Raw genomic sequence first — 18,734 nt, 5'->3', positions numbered from 1 at the left:
ACTCTGATAGAGAAGAAGTTATATGCTAAGTTCTCGAAATGTGAGTTTTGGTTGGATTTCGTGGCATTCTTAGGCCATGTGGTATCGAGTGAGAGTATTCAGGTGGATCCGAAGAAAGTAGAGGTCGTGCAGCATTTGCCCAGACCATCCTCAGCTATAGAAATCCGTAGTTTCCTTGGCTTGGCGGGTTACTACCGTCATTTTGTTGAGGGGTTTTCATCGATTGCAACCCCTATGACCAGACTGACCCAGAAGGGTGCTCCATTCCAGTTGATGGAAGAGTGTGAGGCGAGCTTTTAGAAGCTCAAGACAACTTTGACTACAACCCTAATTTTGATATTGCCTGCAGGTTCGGGGTCTTACACTATCTATTGTGATGCCTCAAGGATTGGCCTTGGAGTAGTTTTGATGTAGGACTGTAGGGTGATTGCCTATGCATCCAAACAATTGAAGGTACATGAGAAGAATTACCCTGTCCATGATCTAAAGTTAGCTGCCATTGTTCATGCCCTGAAGATCTAGCGTCATTATTTGCACGGTGTCCCCTATGAGATTTATACTGATCATCAGAGCTTGCAGCACCTGTTCAAGCAAAAAGATCTAAATTTGCACCATAGGAGATGGTTAGAGTTGCTGAAGGACTATAATATCACCATTTTGTATCACCTGGGCAAGGCCAATGTGGTGGCCGATGCCTTGAGTTGCTGGGAAGAGAGTTTGGGGAGTTTGGCTTATTTACCAGCATCGAAGAGAGCTATGGCGATGGATGTTCAGGCCTTAGCCAACCAGTTTGTGAGATTGGATCTTTCGGAGCCCAGTCGAGTTCTAACTTGCGTAGTCTCTCGGTCTTCCTTATTTGATCGTATCAAGGAGCGTCAGTATGATGACCCTCATTTGCTTATCCTCAAGGACAAGGTTCAGCATGGTGATGCCAGAGATGTGACTATTGGTAATGACAGGGTATTGGGGATGCAAGGTCGGATTTGTGTACCCAATGTTGATGGACTTCGGGAATTGATTCTGGACGAGGCCCATAGTTCGCAGTATTCCATTCATCCGAGTGCCGCGAAGATGTATCAAGATTTGAGGCAACACTATTGGTGGAGGCGGATGAAGAAGGATATAGTTGGATTTGTAGCTCGGTGCCTCAACTGTCAGCAGGTGAAGTATGAGCACCCAAAACCGGGTGGGTTTCTTCAGCAGATAGAGATTCCAGAGTGGAAGTGGGAGCGAATCACCATGGACTTTGTAGTTGGTCTCCCACGGACTTTGACAAAATTCGATGTTATTTGGGTGATTGTGGATCGACTGACCAAGTCTACGCACTTCATTCCTGTGTGTACTACCTATTCTTCGGAGCGCCTAGCAGAGGTCTATATCCGAGAGATTGTTCATCTACATGGTATTCTAGTTTCCATCATTTCAGATAGGGGTACTCAGTTTACATCACGATTCTGGAGAGCCGTTCAGTATGAGTTAGGTACTCGGGTGGAGTTGAGTACAACATTTCACCGTCAGACGGACGGACAGTCCTAGCGCACTATTCAGATTCTTGAGGATATGCTCTGTGCGTGTGTGATTGAGTTTGCAGGGTCTTGGGATCAGTTCTTGCCATTGGCGGAGTTTGCCTACAACAACAGTTATCAGTCCAGCATTCAGATGGCACCGTATGAGGCTTTATATGGGAGGTGGTGTAGATCCTCGGTGGGTTGGTTTGAGCCGGGTGAGGCTAGATTGTTGGGTACAGACTTGGTTCAGGATGCTTTGGAGAATGTTAAGGTGATTCAGGATAGACTCCGTACAGCCTAGTCCAGACAGAAGAGTTACGCGGATCGGAAGTTTCGTGATGTTTCCTACATGGTTGGAGAGTGGGTTCTGCTTCAGGTTTTGCCTATAAAGAGCGTTATGAGATTTGGGAAGAAAGGGAAGTTGAGTCCGAGGTTTATTGGCCTTTTTGAGATATTGAGGCGTGTTGGGGAGGTTGCTTATGAGCTTACCTTACCTCCCAGCTTGGCAGGAGTTCATCCGGTATTTTATATTTCGATGCTCTGGAGGTATCACGGTGATCCGTCGCACGTGTTGGATTTCAGTTCAGTCCAGTTGGACAAGGATCTATCCTATGTTGAGGAGCTAGTGGCAATATTGGACAAGCAAGTTAGAAAGCTGAGGTCAAAGAACATTGCATCAGTAAAGGTTTAGTGGCGGGGTCAGCCGGTCGAGGAGGATACTTGGGAGACCGAGCAGGATATGCGTAGCCGTTACCCTCATCTTTTCTCAACTTCAGGTATGTCTCTATGCTCATTCGAGGACGAACGATTGTTTAAGTATAGGAGGATGTGACGACCCGGCCGGTCGTCTTAAGAATTAATGCCCTAATCCCCTATTAACTGCTTTTCCTATGTTTATTTCTACTATTTTGATTTGCCGGCATGTTCGATTTTGAGTTTCGGAGAGTTCTGGGACACTTAGTCACTAAATGAGAGCTTAAGTGTTGGAAAGTTGACCGTGGTCAGAATAGTGCGAAGACGACCTCGAAATGGAATTCTGATGGTTCTGTTAGCTCCGTTGGGTGATTTCGAGCTTAGGGGCGTGATTGGATGGTGCTTTGGAGGTCTATAGCTAATTTAGGCTTGAAATGCCAAAAGGTCGAATTTTGAAGTTTCCGGTTCGATAGTGAGATTTTGATCCGAGGGTCGGAATGGAATTCCGGATGGTGGAGTAGCTACGTAGTGTTTTTTTTGGTAAATCCACTAGACTGAGCGCCTAGGGCTGTTTTTATATATATAAGTAAAACAACAAAACCAATACAATTACTTTGTTCGGATGTTTACTGAAGTGCAAGGCATAATATTTAAGAATTACATATGATCTATTATCAAAGTTGAGTTTATAGCCCAACAAAGATATCACAAACTGAAAGAAAACTCCATGTATTTATGTATTGTTGGTACTGCCTCTGTGGTGTAATTGCTAATATACTTCCAATGAAATCTATCAGCTACTACTTCATATTGATCCATGTGTATGCACCAGTACATATTTCCTTTCGATATCCTTCTGTGCAGAATGATCATTTGCATAGCAGTTACATTAAGCACTGTTTCTTCTTTGTCACGCACATTCTTGTAGATTTTGCTCAACCAAAAATAAGCTCTGTCCATTCCTCTGTCCAGCATTTCGCCTGTCCAGCATTTCGACTGCTCGACCTGCATTGTTGGTGGCGATCTCCAGAAATGAATGTTTTGATGCCAACTCCAGATTGTCGCATGCATAGATATTATTGTCCATCAGTGCTGCAATGTTGTTGTAAGTCACCATTTCTTCTTCAAGGCATTGTGATCCTTTCAATTCATAGGAAGTTGTTGGACCTGCAAACACTTTAGTGTAATTTGATCTCCTCTACACGGCTTTGGTATCTATGCTCTCTTGTTTCTTCAGCTTTATTCCCATCTGCATCAAATTATACTGCCTGGTCACTGTTGTTGTTCCTTCCTTGAATATTTCCATCAGTCTCAGTTCTTTGACAATTGAGTATTCCATCGTATTAAAATCTTGCTTCACATCTGGATGGCAACATATACTTAGCACACTGCAATTCCACCTTGTAACGTTTCGCCTTCTAGTTCCTTGCTACTTTTACTCTTAAGTAAGGACATTGTAGTTTATCGTTATTCACTATCCTTCTACCTTGTATATCCAATTCCCAGAAACTATGTGCCACCATAGTTCCCATATCTAGTGCATAATTGGCTAAGTGGTCAGCCAAACAATTCCCCTCTCTAAAAGTGTGCACCACAGTGACATTAGCTTTTGCCATCAGTTGTCTTATCTCCTCTACCTGTGTATATATACACCAAGGTATTTTCCATTCTCCATGTAGTACATTCTTCAACATCATGGAGTCAGTATGAAGTTCTATAAGTATGTAGTCATTATTAATACAGAACCTCATTGCTTCCAAGATTGCTTGTGCTTCAGCTTCAGAATTTGTCCCTTCCTGCACTTCTCTCCCATAGCCATATATTAGGTCACCCTCCTCATTTCTTAATACATAGCCAATTGCACTTCTACCAGGATTTCCCCTAGACGCTCCATCTGTATTCACCTTGATCCAACCTGGGCTAGGACATTCCCACATCACCTTAGTATACTTCAGTTTGGGCATATAGGACTCCATTTTATTTAACAGCTCTGGCCATCTGTGTGGGACTGTTTGTATTGATGGCTTTCTGAATTTTACTAATGACTGCATAGAGGTAGATATCTGGTTAATAACTCTATTAATAGTCACAGGTTCCCCATGTTTATAACTATTCCTTCGCTTCCATAATTCCCACACAATCACAGCTGGTAGTGCTTGTAGTATAGGCTTCAATCTGGGAATCACTTCTGCAGTCCAACACTTGGTTATAGCCTGATGAAGTGTGATTCCATCAGCATTTATCCCTGCATGACCTAGAAAATATTTCCATATTTTAGTGGCTGCATATGACCTGTAGAAAAGATGTTGCATTGTCTCCTCATGTGGTTCAGTACAACACCAACATTTTGAGGCCATAAGGTGCCCTATTCTTCTGAGAAAATCGTCCAAAGGTAATTTATTTTTCCACAACTTCCACATAAAGAAGGAAATTTTGAAAGGTAGCCCCTGGACCCAAATGAATCTGTATGCATTACTTGGCTGATTTCTTGTCCTCACATAATCCCACGATGATTTAACACTAAATTCCCCTGTTGATTCTAACATCCACAGTGGTTTATCAAGAGCATCATGCTCGATTGGAGGTTTTATATGGAGCAGAATGTGATTTGCCAATTGTTCTGGTAATATTTCCCTGATCTTGACCTCATCTCATTGATCATTGACTATAACATCATATATGTTCTGAATGGATTCGTCACATACAAAGTCAGGTGTAGTAAAAAAATATAATGCACCAATTCCTGTCCAATTTTCAAACCAAAAGAGTGCAGATCCCATATTAGGCTTCCACAAAATTTGATGTTCAATGAGGTCCCTACACTCTAACATCTTCCTCCATACATGTGAACCACCTCTCCAAGGAACAATCAGAGGGTTCAATTTCTTGCAATATTTCTGACTCATATAGGAACTCCATAGGCTAGGCTTTGTTCTAAAATTCCACCATAGCTTGCAAAACAAAGCACTAGATACTGCATGGAGGGATCTAAAACCAACACCCCCTTCCTCACAAGGTAAGCATAAATTATTCCACGATGCCCAATGTCTGTTTGAGACCCCTACAGTGTTGCTCCAGAAGAATTGGGCAAATATTTTGTGTAGTTTGTTAATCACGTAATGAGGTGGATTCACTGATGCCAACAGATGAATTGGCATGGTCTGAAGCACATGAGAAATCAATACATCCCTTCCTCCTATAGATAACATCTTACCTTTCCAATCTTGTAGTTTATCCAGCACTTTAGTCATTAGATCTTGATAATACTCCATTCTTCTTCTTGCATAGAAAATTGGACAACCAAGGTATGTAAAAGGGAACTCCTGTTTGTTAAAACCTGTTATTCTCTGCACCTTATCTACTATTTCCTCTCCTGCTGAATGATGAAGATAGATGGCACTTTTACTCTTGTTAATAAGCTGCCTCATAGTCTGCTAAAACCTTCATAATCAGTGACAGCGATGTTGCATCAGAAGATGAAAAAATGATAATGTCATCTGCGTATGAAAGGTGGTTAATCTTTGGTCTCCACTTGGGCAAGCCAAAGCCATTGAAATGTAAATTTCTGTGAAGTGCATTCAGCTCTCTTAAAAGAGCTTCTGCAGCCAAGATAAATAGAGTTGGTGATATAGGATCCCCTTGTTTCACCCCTCTTGTCGACTTAAAGAAACCATAAGGCTGTCCATTTAACAATACAGAGTACCAGTTGTTTGCTACAATTTCATACACCAAGCCAATAAATCTTTCCCCAAATCCCATCTTTCTAAACACCTTAGTTAGAAACAACCATGACACACGATCGTATGTCTTGGCCATATCTAACTTGATCACAACGTTTGGCCCAACTTTTGTCCTCAACCTTATATCTGTGATGATCTCCTGGGTTAATAAGACATTTTCAACAATGCTCCTACCCTTTACAAAGCCAGCCTGCTCCTCAGAAACTATGTTTGGAAGTAACACTGCTAGCCTTTCATGAACGACTCTAGAAAATATCTTGTTAACAAAATTGCTAAGGCTAATAGGTCGCATATCTGAAAAGGTGACCACCTCTTTCTTTTTTGGCAGAAGCACTAGATTTGTATGAGTTATATGTCTAGGCAACTCATGTCCATTGAAAAAGGCATGTACCATATTGACCATATCTTCCGCAATTATGTCCCAACAGGTATGAAAGAAGCAACCAGTAAAGCCATCCGGACCCCTGAACTATCACCATTTAGTCCAAAAACTGCATGTCTGACCTCTTCCTTCGTTGGATGCTTAATTAGCTCAACATTCTGGGCATAATCCACCAGTGTTGGTACATGTTCAAGAATATCAAAGGACATAGTAGTTGTTTCTTCCTGGAGTTGTTCTTTGAAGAACTTAACTGCCTCATCTGCCATGTCATTATTACCCTCTAACCAATTGCCATTAGTATCTTGTATTTGTTTCAGCTGTAATCTTCTTCTCCTGCCATTGACCTGAGCATGAAAGAACTTCGTATTTCTGTCACCATCCTGGAACCATGTCATTCCCGACTTTTGTTTCCAAAATTCTTCCTCCAATGCCAGATATCGAATAAGCTATGCTTGCACCTTTTGTAACCTCTCTCTATTTTGGTATGTAGGAAACCTTTCAAACTGTGCTTCATGTACAATAACCACCTCTTCCAGACTAGTAATTTTTTGGAATATGTCTCCATACGTTGCCCTACTCCATATCGATAGTGCTTTTTTCAGTTTTTTCAGTTTATGATTGAACATATAAAATGGGTCACCTATGAAGTCTGCTGTCCAGTTTTGTATAACCACCTCCTTGAAAGTTATATGTTTGCACCAGAAGTTCAAAAATTTGAAAGCTTTTTTGATAGGTGCCACATCAGGATCAAATTTCAGAATCATTGGACTATGATCCGAGCCTGTTTTGGACAAGTGAGTCACCTCTATATTAGGCCATTTCTGTTGTAAATCCAAATTACCTAAACATCTGTCCAATCTTTTGAATATGCAGTCATCTTCACCTCTCCCATTCCACCATGTATACACACTACCTTTGAAACCCAAATCAGTCAAGTTACAGGTGTTTATGCAATGCCTAAAATCATTTATCTCATTTAGCGACACAAGGAGTCCACCAAACTTCTCCTCCTCATCCCATATGACATAAAAGTCCCCACCCACTAGCCAAGGTAAGGTCATATCACTTGCCAAATTGTATAAACTGTCCCACAATTCTATACGCTCAATAGAGTCACATTTTGCATACACAAATGTAACCATGAAAGACAGCTGAGTAACCAGATTTGTGAGTTTCAAAGTCAACTGTTGAGACGAATCAAGTATTATGTCCACCCCATGATCATCATCCACAAATACCCAGATTTTGTTAGACACATTAGAGAATGCCTGTAACATTCCAATTCTTCTTCTATATCTTTCCAACTTCAGCTTCTTTTGTTTTGGTTCCATATGCCTATGAATTTAAAATGATACTGCCTTTGCATGGTAATTAGTCTCTCAAAGGCCTGCATTGTCTTCACAGACCTCACATTCCAAAATATGGCATTCATCATTAAATGTGGTGTTTAGGATGGGTCCTTTTTGTTTGAACCCAGGAACTACACTTTGAACGCTTTGAGTGCTGTCTTTTTGCTGCTCCTTCTTTCCTCTCCCAACAGATTTCCCTCTATTCATGTATGTGGGTGAAATATCTGCTTGTCTGGCAATCTGTTGAAAATTCTGATATGTAGACTCTACATCTAAGTCTTTTCCTCTGATCTCCATATTATCATTATCTCCCTTTTTCTCCATTGGGTCAGCAATTATTATTTTTGTGGCCACAAGAGTCAAAATCTCATTCTGCCCTTCCTGGTTTTGCTTTTTTACAAGAATAGAAAGATTGGAATTCATTTCAGCCTTCTCTACATGAACTTGTTTCTCTTTATTAGCAGCATTGTTACTCTGCATCTTTACATTCTGCATACCTGTATCCTTAACTGTTTCCCCTGCATCAACTTCATCACCTTTTCTAATGATGTCCCCTTTATTTATATTAGGCTCAGCTGGAGGCAATGCTCCATATGGATTATTAGTTGGGATTATGTGTATGCCTCTAAATTCTGTCAACTTAATATCTCCATCAGCTCCATCATTTGTAGGTTCAATATCTTTGCCTTCATTACCCCCTGTCTTCTTTTGCATTTTGTTTGGCTTGCCATTAACACTTTGTTCTGCCTCATCTTCCTCGTCATCTCATGGCTCTTTTTCACCCATTGCACCCTCAGGTAATTCACCCTCATCTGAGTCTTCTTCAGGTTGTTCCCTCCGAAGCTTTTCTCCATTGATTTGTACTCTTGTATCATTTTTGGTTACCTCATCTGTTGCATCAAAATGAACTTGCTGTGATGGCACATCATGGCATGATTGGTTAACTGTAACCATGTTTTCCCCAAAGGTTCTATTCACCCTGGTTGCTGTTGAGTTTTTTTGAAAGCCCTCTTTTCCTTTTTCTTTCTGTTTTGCACTAGTATCCTTCCTTCTCTTTAAAGTACTTCCGTCTCCAGTTGTAGGAGAGAAAGTAGCTGCCTTAGGATTAAGTCGCTTAACTGTAACACCTGTAGGGCTTTTTACAACACTGTTATCCACCTCGTCCATCTGTTTCTTGTCTTGCTCTTCACCATCCTGATCTTCTAATGCTGCAAACATGTTAGTTATTTGGATTTGCTGATTATGGACTACATCCTCAGAATCTCCTTTTTCCACTGCATTACCAGGTGATTGCTGATCATTGGTCGTCACTGGAAAAATTTCTTTTCCTACAACACTATGGGTCTGTTGACACTCAAAAATTCCTCGACTCTACTGCTCAATATTAGTATCTACAGTAACAATTTCCTTGCCCGTTTGTTCTTGTACCACAGACTGCTTATCACCATTCCCCTGCATCTGTTGCCCAAAGCCTTTACCTTGCACCTGTTGATCATTAGCTTGATTTACCGGCGCTATTTCCTTCCCTGTAATATTTTGATTCCCATTTATCCTTACTCGATTGTCTCTTACTTCCTTCCATTGTTCCTTTGGATATCCATTTGACTTGCCAAAATCCTTACCAGTAGAAGGCAACACTGCATGCTGCACATTAGCAATATTTTTATCCTTGCCTGTTGATTCTTGATTGGCATCCTCCTTTTCACAATACAGTTCCGGGTGCAACCTCCAACATTCAAACAAATTGTGGCCCTGTAATTTGCAGTCCTTACAGTATTTAGGTAGCATATCATATTTGATATTAACCCATTCTTCCCTTGTTTCACCAGTAGATTCATTAAAGATATCCATTTTTACCTTCTTTGGATGGTCCGCTAACAAATCGACAAGAACTTTGACCCTCGCACAACTAGGTCGCGTTTTGTTTACTGTGGCAGAATCAAGATGCATTGGCCTTCCAATAGCTGCTGAAAGTGAAAAAGACATTATTTCACAAAGTAGGTTGGCAACAGACCGGGGAAAGATATCCATGCCATAGCCTTTGGGGTCTCCTCGTCTGTCTTGAATTTGACATCGTATATTAGGGGACGAAGCTGAAATTTTTGCCCAGTCCTATCTGTAACATACTGAGCTCCCTTCGACGCGTAATCAACGAAGTCTTTCCATAGAGTCATTCTTATTAGAATGTGTCTGTCTCTCAAAACTCCAATTTTACATTCACCTTTAATTCCACATTGTAGCGCCACGATTCGACGAATTTCATTAATATCTGGCCATCCGTATGAAAACTTTGCAACCATGGCAAATTGAAGCTCTTCGATAACATTCATCCTCTCAACTTCAGCTTCCGTAAATTTCACAACTGGATATCCATTAATGATAGCTGGTCGACGAAACGTAATTGATTCTACTATTGAAGGCTTCGCATGCATGCCACTGTTCATCACATCATGCTTCAGAATTTTTGAAAAATCCAGTGGTGGCTGGGTATTATTTGGTGTTGTATACGATTGGATTATGTTAGGGGGGTTGTGGAGGCAGCCCAGCCGTTGATGGTGGCTGGACGCCTGCCGGCGATGCCATCGGAAACCCACAATGCAACAGTGCCAATGAATAGTAGAAATTAAAATTTGAGCCAAGAAATTGTACGATTGGATGCAGAAATACGATTGGAAACTAATTGCAATTGGAAGAAAGACCTTTTGGGATTAAATATGAGGTTAGAAACTAATCAGATGAAAGATTAAAACCTTTAAACATTGAAATCGCCACTTTCTCTCTCTAGTCGTAGAGAGAAGGCAGAGGTTGGCGGCTAGGTTTTTTTTCTTTGTGCCTACGTAGTGTTGAATGTGATGTGTGTGCAAAATTTCAGGTCATTCGGACGAGGTTTGATAGACTTTTTGATCAAAAGCGTATTTTTAGAGTTTTAAAATTTTTAGGCTTGAATCCGTGGTTGATTCGTCATTTTGATGTTGTTTTAGGTGTTTTAAGTATTGGTATAAGTTTGGACAGTGGCATTAGACTTGTTGGTGCCTTTGGTTGAGGTCCCGGGGGCCTCGGGATGATTTCAGATGGTTGACGGAAGGATTTTGGAGTTTGGAGTTATAGCTTTAGCTGCTGGTTTTCTGTCATAACGGCACATGCGAGTGTGGGACCGCAGGTGCGGCGCTGCAGAAGCGGCTATGTGGCCGCAAAAGCGAGATAGGCACAGAGCTCCAGGATCCGCATGTGCGGCTGGGTTTTCGCAAATGCGGTGCCATAGATGCGGCCAAGAGACCGCAAATGTGGACCCAGCCCATTAAGTGACTTTTCGCACCTGCGATTCATTCTTCCGCAGGTGCGCTTCCTTGACCGCAGATGCGGTAATCGCTGGGCAGAAACATATAAATGCTTGCCTTCGCGAAATTTAGCCATTTTTACCTCTTTTCAAACGGGAAAGAGCTTGGGGAGCAATTTTCAAAAGGGATTTTCAGAGGAGTTCATTGGGGTAAGGTCTTTGGTCCCTAAACTCGTTATTGGATGATTTTTATCATTATAAGCATGAAAAATTAAGGAAAACCAGTGGTAATTTGTGGGTTAGGGCTTGACTAATTAGAGGTCTTTGAGTGATGATTTGAGGGACCAATTGAGGTCCGAATTTGGTATGACTGAACTCGTGAGAGTGTAAGAATTCTAGAAATGTAAATTTCACCTGATTTCGAGACGTGGGATCGAGGGGCATTTTGATCATTTTACCTAATTTCGCGCATTAGCTTAGAATTTCCTTGTAGAATAAGTTATTTGAAGTATTATTTACATTATACAATTGAATTGAATAGATTTGGGTCATTTGGAGTCGAGTACTCATGGCAAGAGCGTGGTTACGAATTGATTTGAGCTGGTTCGAGGTAAGTGGCTTGCCTAACCTTGTGTGGGGGACCTTCCCTTTAGGATTTGGTATATTTGATAATTGGAATGCCTTGTACGTGAGGTGACGAGTACGTACTTGAGCTAATTGTTGAAAATCCGATTTCCTTTAAGTAATTTTATTTGTGTTCCCTTTTCCTGTCTTATAGTACTTGCAATTTAAGCTTGTTGTTAGCCTTGTTTAACTGACTTAATTGCTTACTTGCTTAAACTGCATTAATTGTATTTTGTGAAGCATGTTAGGTTAGAATTACATGTTTACTTGGTACGAGATTGAGCTTAAATGATCTCCCGGCATCCCGGGAGATCCCCTGCACGTATTTATGATTTGAGTTGAGGTGCGGGATACCGAGAGATCCCTAGTACGTATATTGAGGATACCAAGAGATCCTCGGGATACCAAGAGATCATCGGGATACCAAGAGATCCTCAGGATACCAAGAGATCCGTAACATATATTGAAGATACCGAGAGATCCTCGAGATACCAAGAGATCCCTAGCATAAATTGAGGATGCCGAGAGATCTTCGGGATACCAAGATATCCCTAGCATATATTGAGGATACCGAGAGATCCTCGGGATACCAAGAGATACCTGGCATATATTGAGGATACCAAGAGATCCTCGGGATACCAAGAGATCCCTAGCATATATTGAGGATACCGAGAGATCCTCGGGATACCAAGAGATCCTTGACATATATTGAGGATACTGAGAGATCCTCGGGATACCAAGAGATCCCTATCATATATTAAGGGTACTAAGAGATCCTCGGGATACTGAGAGATCCCCGGTTATTTCCTTGCGATTGTTTTTGCCTCTGTTTCAGTTATTGAATTCCTCGTTTTCCTGTATTAAATTCTTATTGTTAGCTTTCGACTGCATTGCTTATCTTATACTGTCATACCTTATATTTTTTATTTTATCTTAGTAGGGCCCTGACCTTCCTCGTCATTACCCGATTGAGGTTAGGCTTGGCACTTACTGAGTACCGTTATGGTGTACTCATGCCCTTTCTGCGCATGTTTTTCATGTGCAGATCCAAGTACTTTGACTCAGTCCTATCACCCTTGAGGCGAGGCGACTGCTCCAGAGACTTCGAGGTATATCTGTCGCGTCCGCAGACCGAGGAGTCCCTTTCCATTCTATCTTGTAGTGATAGCCCCTTCTATTTCCTTTTGTTGATGTAGACATTCCGGAGTTAGAGCATTTTTATTATATTTGTAGCTTGTGATTCATGGATTTTTGGATTTTGGGGAAAAGTATTAGTTTCGAGAGTTTATATTGTATATGCTGAGCGGCACTTTTAAACGTTGTTATATTACTCTATTTATGTTTTAAATTATTTTTTAAATTCCGCAAATTAGTTTATCTTATGCAATTTAGGCTTATTTAGTCGTACAAATTAGGTACCGTCACGCTGGTTCACGGAGGTGAACCGGGCTCGTGACAATCTTCTTCTCCCTAATATATTTCCTTCCAATTTTCCTGTTCTTTCCCCCTTCCTCCCCCTCCTTTTTCGCAATAAGTCAAGATTGAGATTATTCTTCACCAAATACGATGCAAATAACTAATTAACTTACTCCTATATAACCTTCTAATTTCAAGAAAGAATAAATGTGCCAACAATCAGAGTATATATATGGGCATTAAAATTCTTTCTGGCCAAAAAAAATTTTCGGTGAATTGACCCGGTCAAATTGACTCATTGTTTCGAATTTTTTATAGAGGATTAGAAAATACTTTGAAGATTAGAAAACTTAAAGCAGAAGAGTGATTTTTCTTTTATCTTGACATTTGGGTTTAGTAAGATGTTTTTCTTTCTTCTTCATGTTTTTCGTTTCCGGATTTTTACTTTTGATGTTTAGAAAAGGGATTGTAGGTTTCCAGTGGGAAATATCGTGGCAGTGTTAGCGGCGGTATTGGTGTCGGAATGCCGGATCGAAGTTCTGAAAATAAAGAAGGTGGTATGGCTGCAGTGGAGATGGTAGAACCCGTTGAGGATGGAGTATTTTGAGGAGCATTTGGTAATTTGGTTTATTAAAAAAAGTAGGACCCACCAATTACACTTATCAAACTATAAAAGGCTGATTAAGTGAATGGCCAATTATGTCATCGCGACTGAATAACACGTTTAATTACAAGTGTCTATGTCTATTAATGCGTAAATATTTGAGTTGGAGTATTCAGGAAGCTCAAAGTTTCTGTACCGGGTTGACAAATGGATACAAATTTAAATGGTTGCAAGGTCATTTTGCCTATATTCTATCATACTGACGAGATATGTAAGATCCTCTAGTATATGAACATTTTAATTTGCATCTCGCTTGATTAATCTTAATCTTTATTCCTTTGGACACAATTTGTTTTAAATAAAATTAAGTAATGACTTAAGCATCAGTGCCTAACTCTTACTAAAATTCTCACTCTAAATGTAATATCTATTTACAATTAACATTGCTAATTTGATCTTTAGAGTTTGACTCATCGATTTAGTAAATTTTCGTTCTAAATATTTTTGCTTATTATTTCCCGCGTTGAAGAAAGGAATTTTTACCTCCTATAGCAAAGGTTAACACCTTATTTATTTTAAATAAATATCATTTTAAAAAATTATATTCTATAGATACCTTTTAATATTTATAGCAAAATATCTAATTTTGGTTACCTCATACCCCTAAGACACTAAATACGCTATTCAGTTACACTATTTTCTTTCTTTCTCTAATTTGATACATGTCATTCTCTTCCCTCATTCCCTGAAAACATGATGCTCAATCTCAAAATTCATCTCACTCACATCACCTACCATTAGTCAAAAGCAATGTCTTTGCCTCTTTCTCTTCACGATGCTCAGACTCAACAATGTGTGATGGCAAAATAATGGGTCTCGAGGTTGCTCCAATGAAATCAATTTGCATTCTAGCAGGCTTTTGATGCTGAAAGTTGTTCAAATGGAATTCTTCCTTTCCACCATTGACAAACTCTTGTGGGTTGTGTGTTGGGGGCGTCTAAGGACAATAGAGCTCCACTGGCTTTAGCGACTTCACATTACTGAATTGCGCCCAAGAAGCATCATGTATTCCATTTAGGGTTTCGTCAATCTCGATCTGAAAATGGCATCTTCAGCGGCAGTTTCGGCACCCCTTTTCGCTCCTTCATCTAAAACCGAGACAAATTCCTCTCACCCATCTCAAAAATTTTGTTAATATATTTCAATGTATTTTCAACGTATTACGCTGTATTTTCATGTATTTCATTGTATTCATTGTCTTTTTTTCATTGTAATTCAATGTATCTCGCTGTATTCCATGTATTTAATTTATTCACTGTCTTTTTTTTTATTGTATTTCAATGTATCCCGCTATATTCATTGTATTCACTATATCGCTATATGCCATGAATGTATTCATATATATTTTTTAAATAATATAATTTATGTATTCAGATGTATTATATAATTTCTCTGAAGATTGCTATGTTTTTTTGGGTATTTTTCAGTTGTGAATCTTTTTTTATAATTGAAAATACAAAATTTTTGTGTTATAATTGAGTTTGTTGAGTTATATTAGGAGTCTATTATGTTAATTGATTCACTTCCCGTTTAAAAATAATGTAATTCCCTATTTCACGCTGTGAGTATAGTCGAATACAATAATCTGTCTAACTGTAATTTCATGTTTCACGCCATGAATACAGTCAAATACACTCGAATACAACAACTGATTAGCTGGACTTCCCTGATTCACGCCTATTTTTGCTACTGTATTCATGAATACAGTATCTTAAATACATCTTTTAACAACAGAAAACGTATCTTCAATCTGTAATATAACAAATGATATCTATATATAGCTAATTACCACTAAAAGATAGTGCTTTATGAAAATTTCTCTTGAAGAAAATTCATAATTTATCGACTCTAAGATCTAGGCTTATGAAAAAAAGCCGTTCCAGCACACTCATCGGTCCGAGCAAGTATACACCTCTTTTTGCGTAGAAATGGTGTGGGATAGCTACTTTTTAACATGGTATTTAGTTTTTATCGAGTATTTTTAATGCTGAGCAAAAATAACCACAACTCTATTAAAATTAATACGAAAAGATATTTTTACCCTTCTTCGTGAGTGCTGTGTAAATATTAAGGACATGGTGTCCTTAACATTTACACTGCACACATGAAGTTAAGGATGTCATGCATGTCCCTAACAGTTACAGTACACATATGAAGTTAAGGACATGGTGTCCTAAAATTTAGCAACAGAGGGTGCAAATACAGGACACTTTGTTCTTAATATTTACACAATATTTATGAAGTTAAGGACACCATGTCCTTAATATTTGCACAATACTCATAAAGTTAAGGATACTATGTCCTTAACATTTACACTGCACACATTTAAGTTAAGAACACTAAGTCCTTAACATTTATACTACGCATATGAAGTTAAGGACATGAGGTCCTAAAGTTTAACAACAGAAAGTGCAAATACAAATTAAGGACATTATGTCCTTAACATTTACACTTCACATGTGAAGTTAATGACGCTATTTCCTTGACATTTACACTGCACATATGAAGTTAAGGACATGATGTTCTAAAGTATAACAACGGAAGGTGCAAATACAAGACACTTTGTCCTTAATATTTATACAACATTCACGAAGTTAAGGACACCATGTCCTTAATATTTACACAACACCCGTGTCTAGCACAAAGGGTATTTTTGTTCGAGCGGGTAAATATTTATTAAGCACTGATTAAAGAGTAAATATATTTTAAACAGTGACTAAAAAGTAAAGACATCTCTAACTAGTGGCTAACTGTGCACTTCCCCCTCTTTTTGCCCAAAATCTTATTTTTAGCTTTTGACAATTTCCTATAGATTTTAGGTAGAGCCGTCAATACGGCCTTGTCCTGCTGGGTCAGCCAAACCCAACCCAGCCTAACCCAGCCCGTGATTTAGTAGGGCTGGGCTAGAATTTTTGGAGCCCATTTAAAAGTGAGGCTTTTAAGCTCGGCCCGAGTAAGCCAGTGGCCTGTGAAGCTTGACCGAGGCTGGGCCGGCCCGGCCCATAAGCCTAATAAAAATATGTATTTAAAATATAAAAATTATATGATAAAAAAATCAAGAAGAGTACAAGCTTAAAGTTTATTAAGCTCATCATATTAAAAGATCAAAGTCTTAAAAAGTCAATTAGTTTTAAAAATCTAATTATTTTTAATATTTAACTAATTAATATTGTATACGAATTGCAGATGTAGATGTACGTGAAGATGTTAAGACAACCTTCTCACAAGCGGATTCTAATGTGTTTGATGAAGATGATGTGTTGGATATCCCATAAGCGTCATGGACGTTCTCTGGAATAGTTTGTTTTGAGTTTTGACTTTTAGTGAATGAGATATAAGGTGTGTTTGGTATAACGGAAAATATTTTCTGTGGAAAATATTTTTCAAGAAAATATTTTTTTGAAAAAAAAGTATTAATCTTATTAATTTTCCGGTGTTTGATACGCAAATTAAGGAAAATAACTTTTCAAGAGTATTCATAAATAATTTAGATACACTAAACATGAAACCATAACTTTAGAACCAACAACTTTTCGAACCCACAAATTTCATAAACTTCCGAACTGCTAAACTTTCAAAACCGCGAACTTTTAAACCCGTAAACTTCCAAACACATAAACCTCCGAACTCATAACTTTGGAACTTGTAAAATTTCGAACCTATAAACCGAAAGATGAAAAAGAAAATTGAAAATATATATAAAAAAAAATAAAAAATCGGGGGGGGGGGAGGGTAAGGGAGGGAAGGAGCAGTGAGGGTGGGTGGTGAAGAAAAACGAAAAACATAAATTTGAAAATTACAAAAAAATAAATAAATAAAAATTGTTTAACTAGTAGAGGTGGGTTTGGCGGGGTGGGGGTGGTGCAGAAAAACGAAAAAATAAAAATTTGAAATTACAAAAAAAAAAAAAAAAATTGCGCGAGAAGGGGGGGGGGGGTGGAGGGTGGTAACGGAAAAACTGAAAGTTGAAAAAAAAAACTTTTTTGAAGAGAGGGGGTGGATGGGTTGGTGAGAGTGGGGAAGGTTGAGAAGGAGTTTTGGAAAATATTTTCCCTTCTCTTGATAAGGAAAATATTTTCCTCCAATTGGAGGAAAATGAGTTGATAAGGAAAATATTTTCCAAAACATTTAAGCCACCAAACATGAGAAAATTGCAAAACATTTTTCAGAAAATAACACACCTATAGTCTTGTCTTTTACTTTTTTTTTTAGTGTTTATTGTAATATATTGGAACAATATAAAAAGTTATTAAATTTTGTGAAATATTTTCAATAAGATTTTTTAACTTTTAAATATTTATCTTTTTGAGGTTTGAACTTAAAAAATATATAAAATTATATTTTTAAAAATGATGGACCGGCCTGTGGGGGCCCGCAACCCACATATAGCTGGGATGAGCTGGTCATTATTAACGCCAATCAAAACGGTGGGCTAGCCCAACCCGTTAATTGCTAAAGCCCACGTGGGCTGGGCAGGGCTAACCAGGCCCCGCCCATATTGACAACTCTAATTTTAGGGTTGTCTTTGACTAATCCTTTTCCTCTTGACAATCTATACTATATTAAAAGCACGAAGGATTTTAACGAAATGTCGTTCGCCTTTTTTGCCTTTTAAAAATAGAGTTTACACTAGAAAAAACAATCTATAATAATTTCCTAATATTTAGGAATGATCTTTTAATTAATTCCCTAATATTTATGAATAGTGATTTAATTATAACCTTGATACTTAGGACTTTAATTTTAACTAAATTTTGGTTAATATTTTTTCTTATTTGAAATACGTAAAAAGTTCTCATATTTGGAAATTTAAAAGCAGAATATTTCTAATTACAAATATGGTAGTCAATATTTATGATTTAAAATGAACATGCACGATCAAGACATGCACTTTCAAATTTCTATTTTGATATTCTAAGTTTATTATTAAATTAAGACAAGAAAAAGTTGTTAACTTATCAATTTCTAACTCAAACAGGGATATGATAGTAACAAAACTATCAATTTGTTTGATATTGAATGTCTTATATCCGTAGACAAGACTTTTTTTCGGAAATTTAAGTTTTTCTTTAATATTTAGG

Source organism: Nicotiana sylvestris, chromosome 1 (genome assembly GCF_000393655.2).
Source record: "Nicotiana sylvestris chromosome 1, ASM39365v2, whole genome shotgun sequence".
NCBI classification, from domain to species: domain Eukaryota; kingdom Viridiplantae; phylum Streptophyta; class Magnoliopsida; order Solanales; family Solanaceae; genus Nicotiana; species Nicotiana sylvestris.
This window is presented reverse-complemented; position numbering follows the sequence as displayed.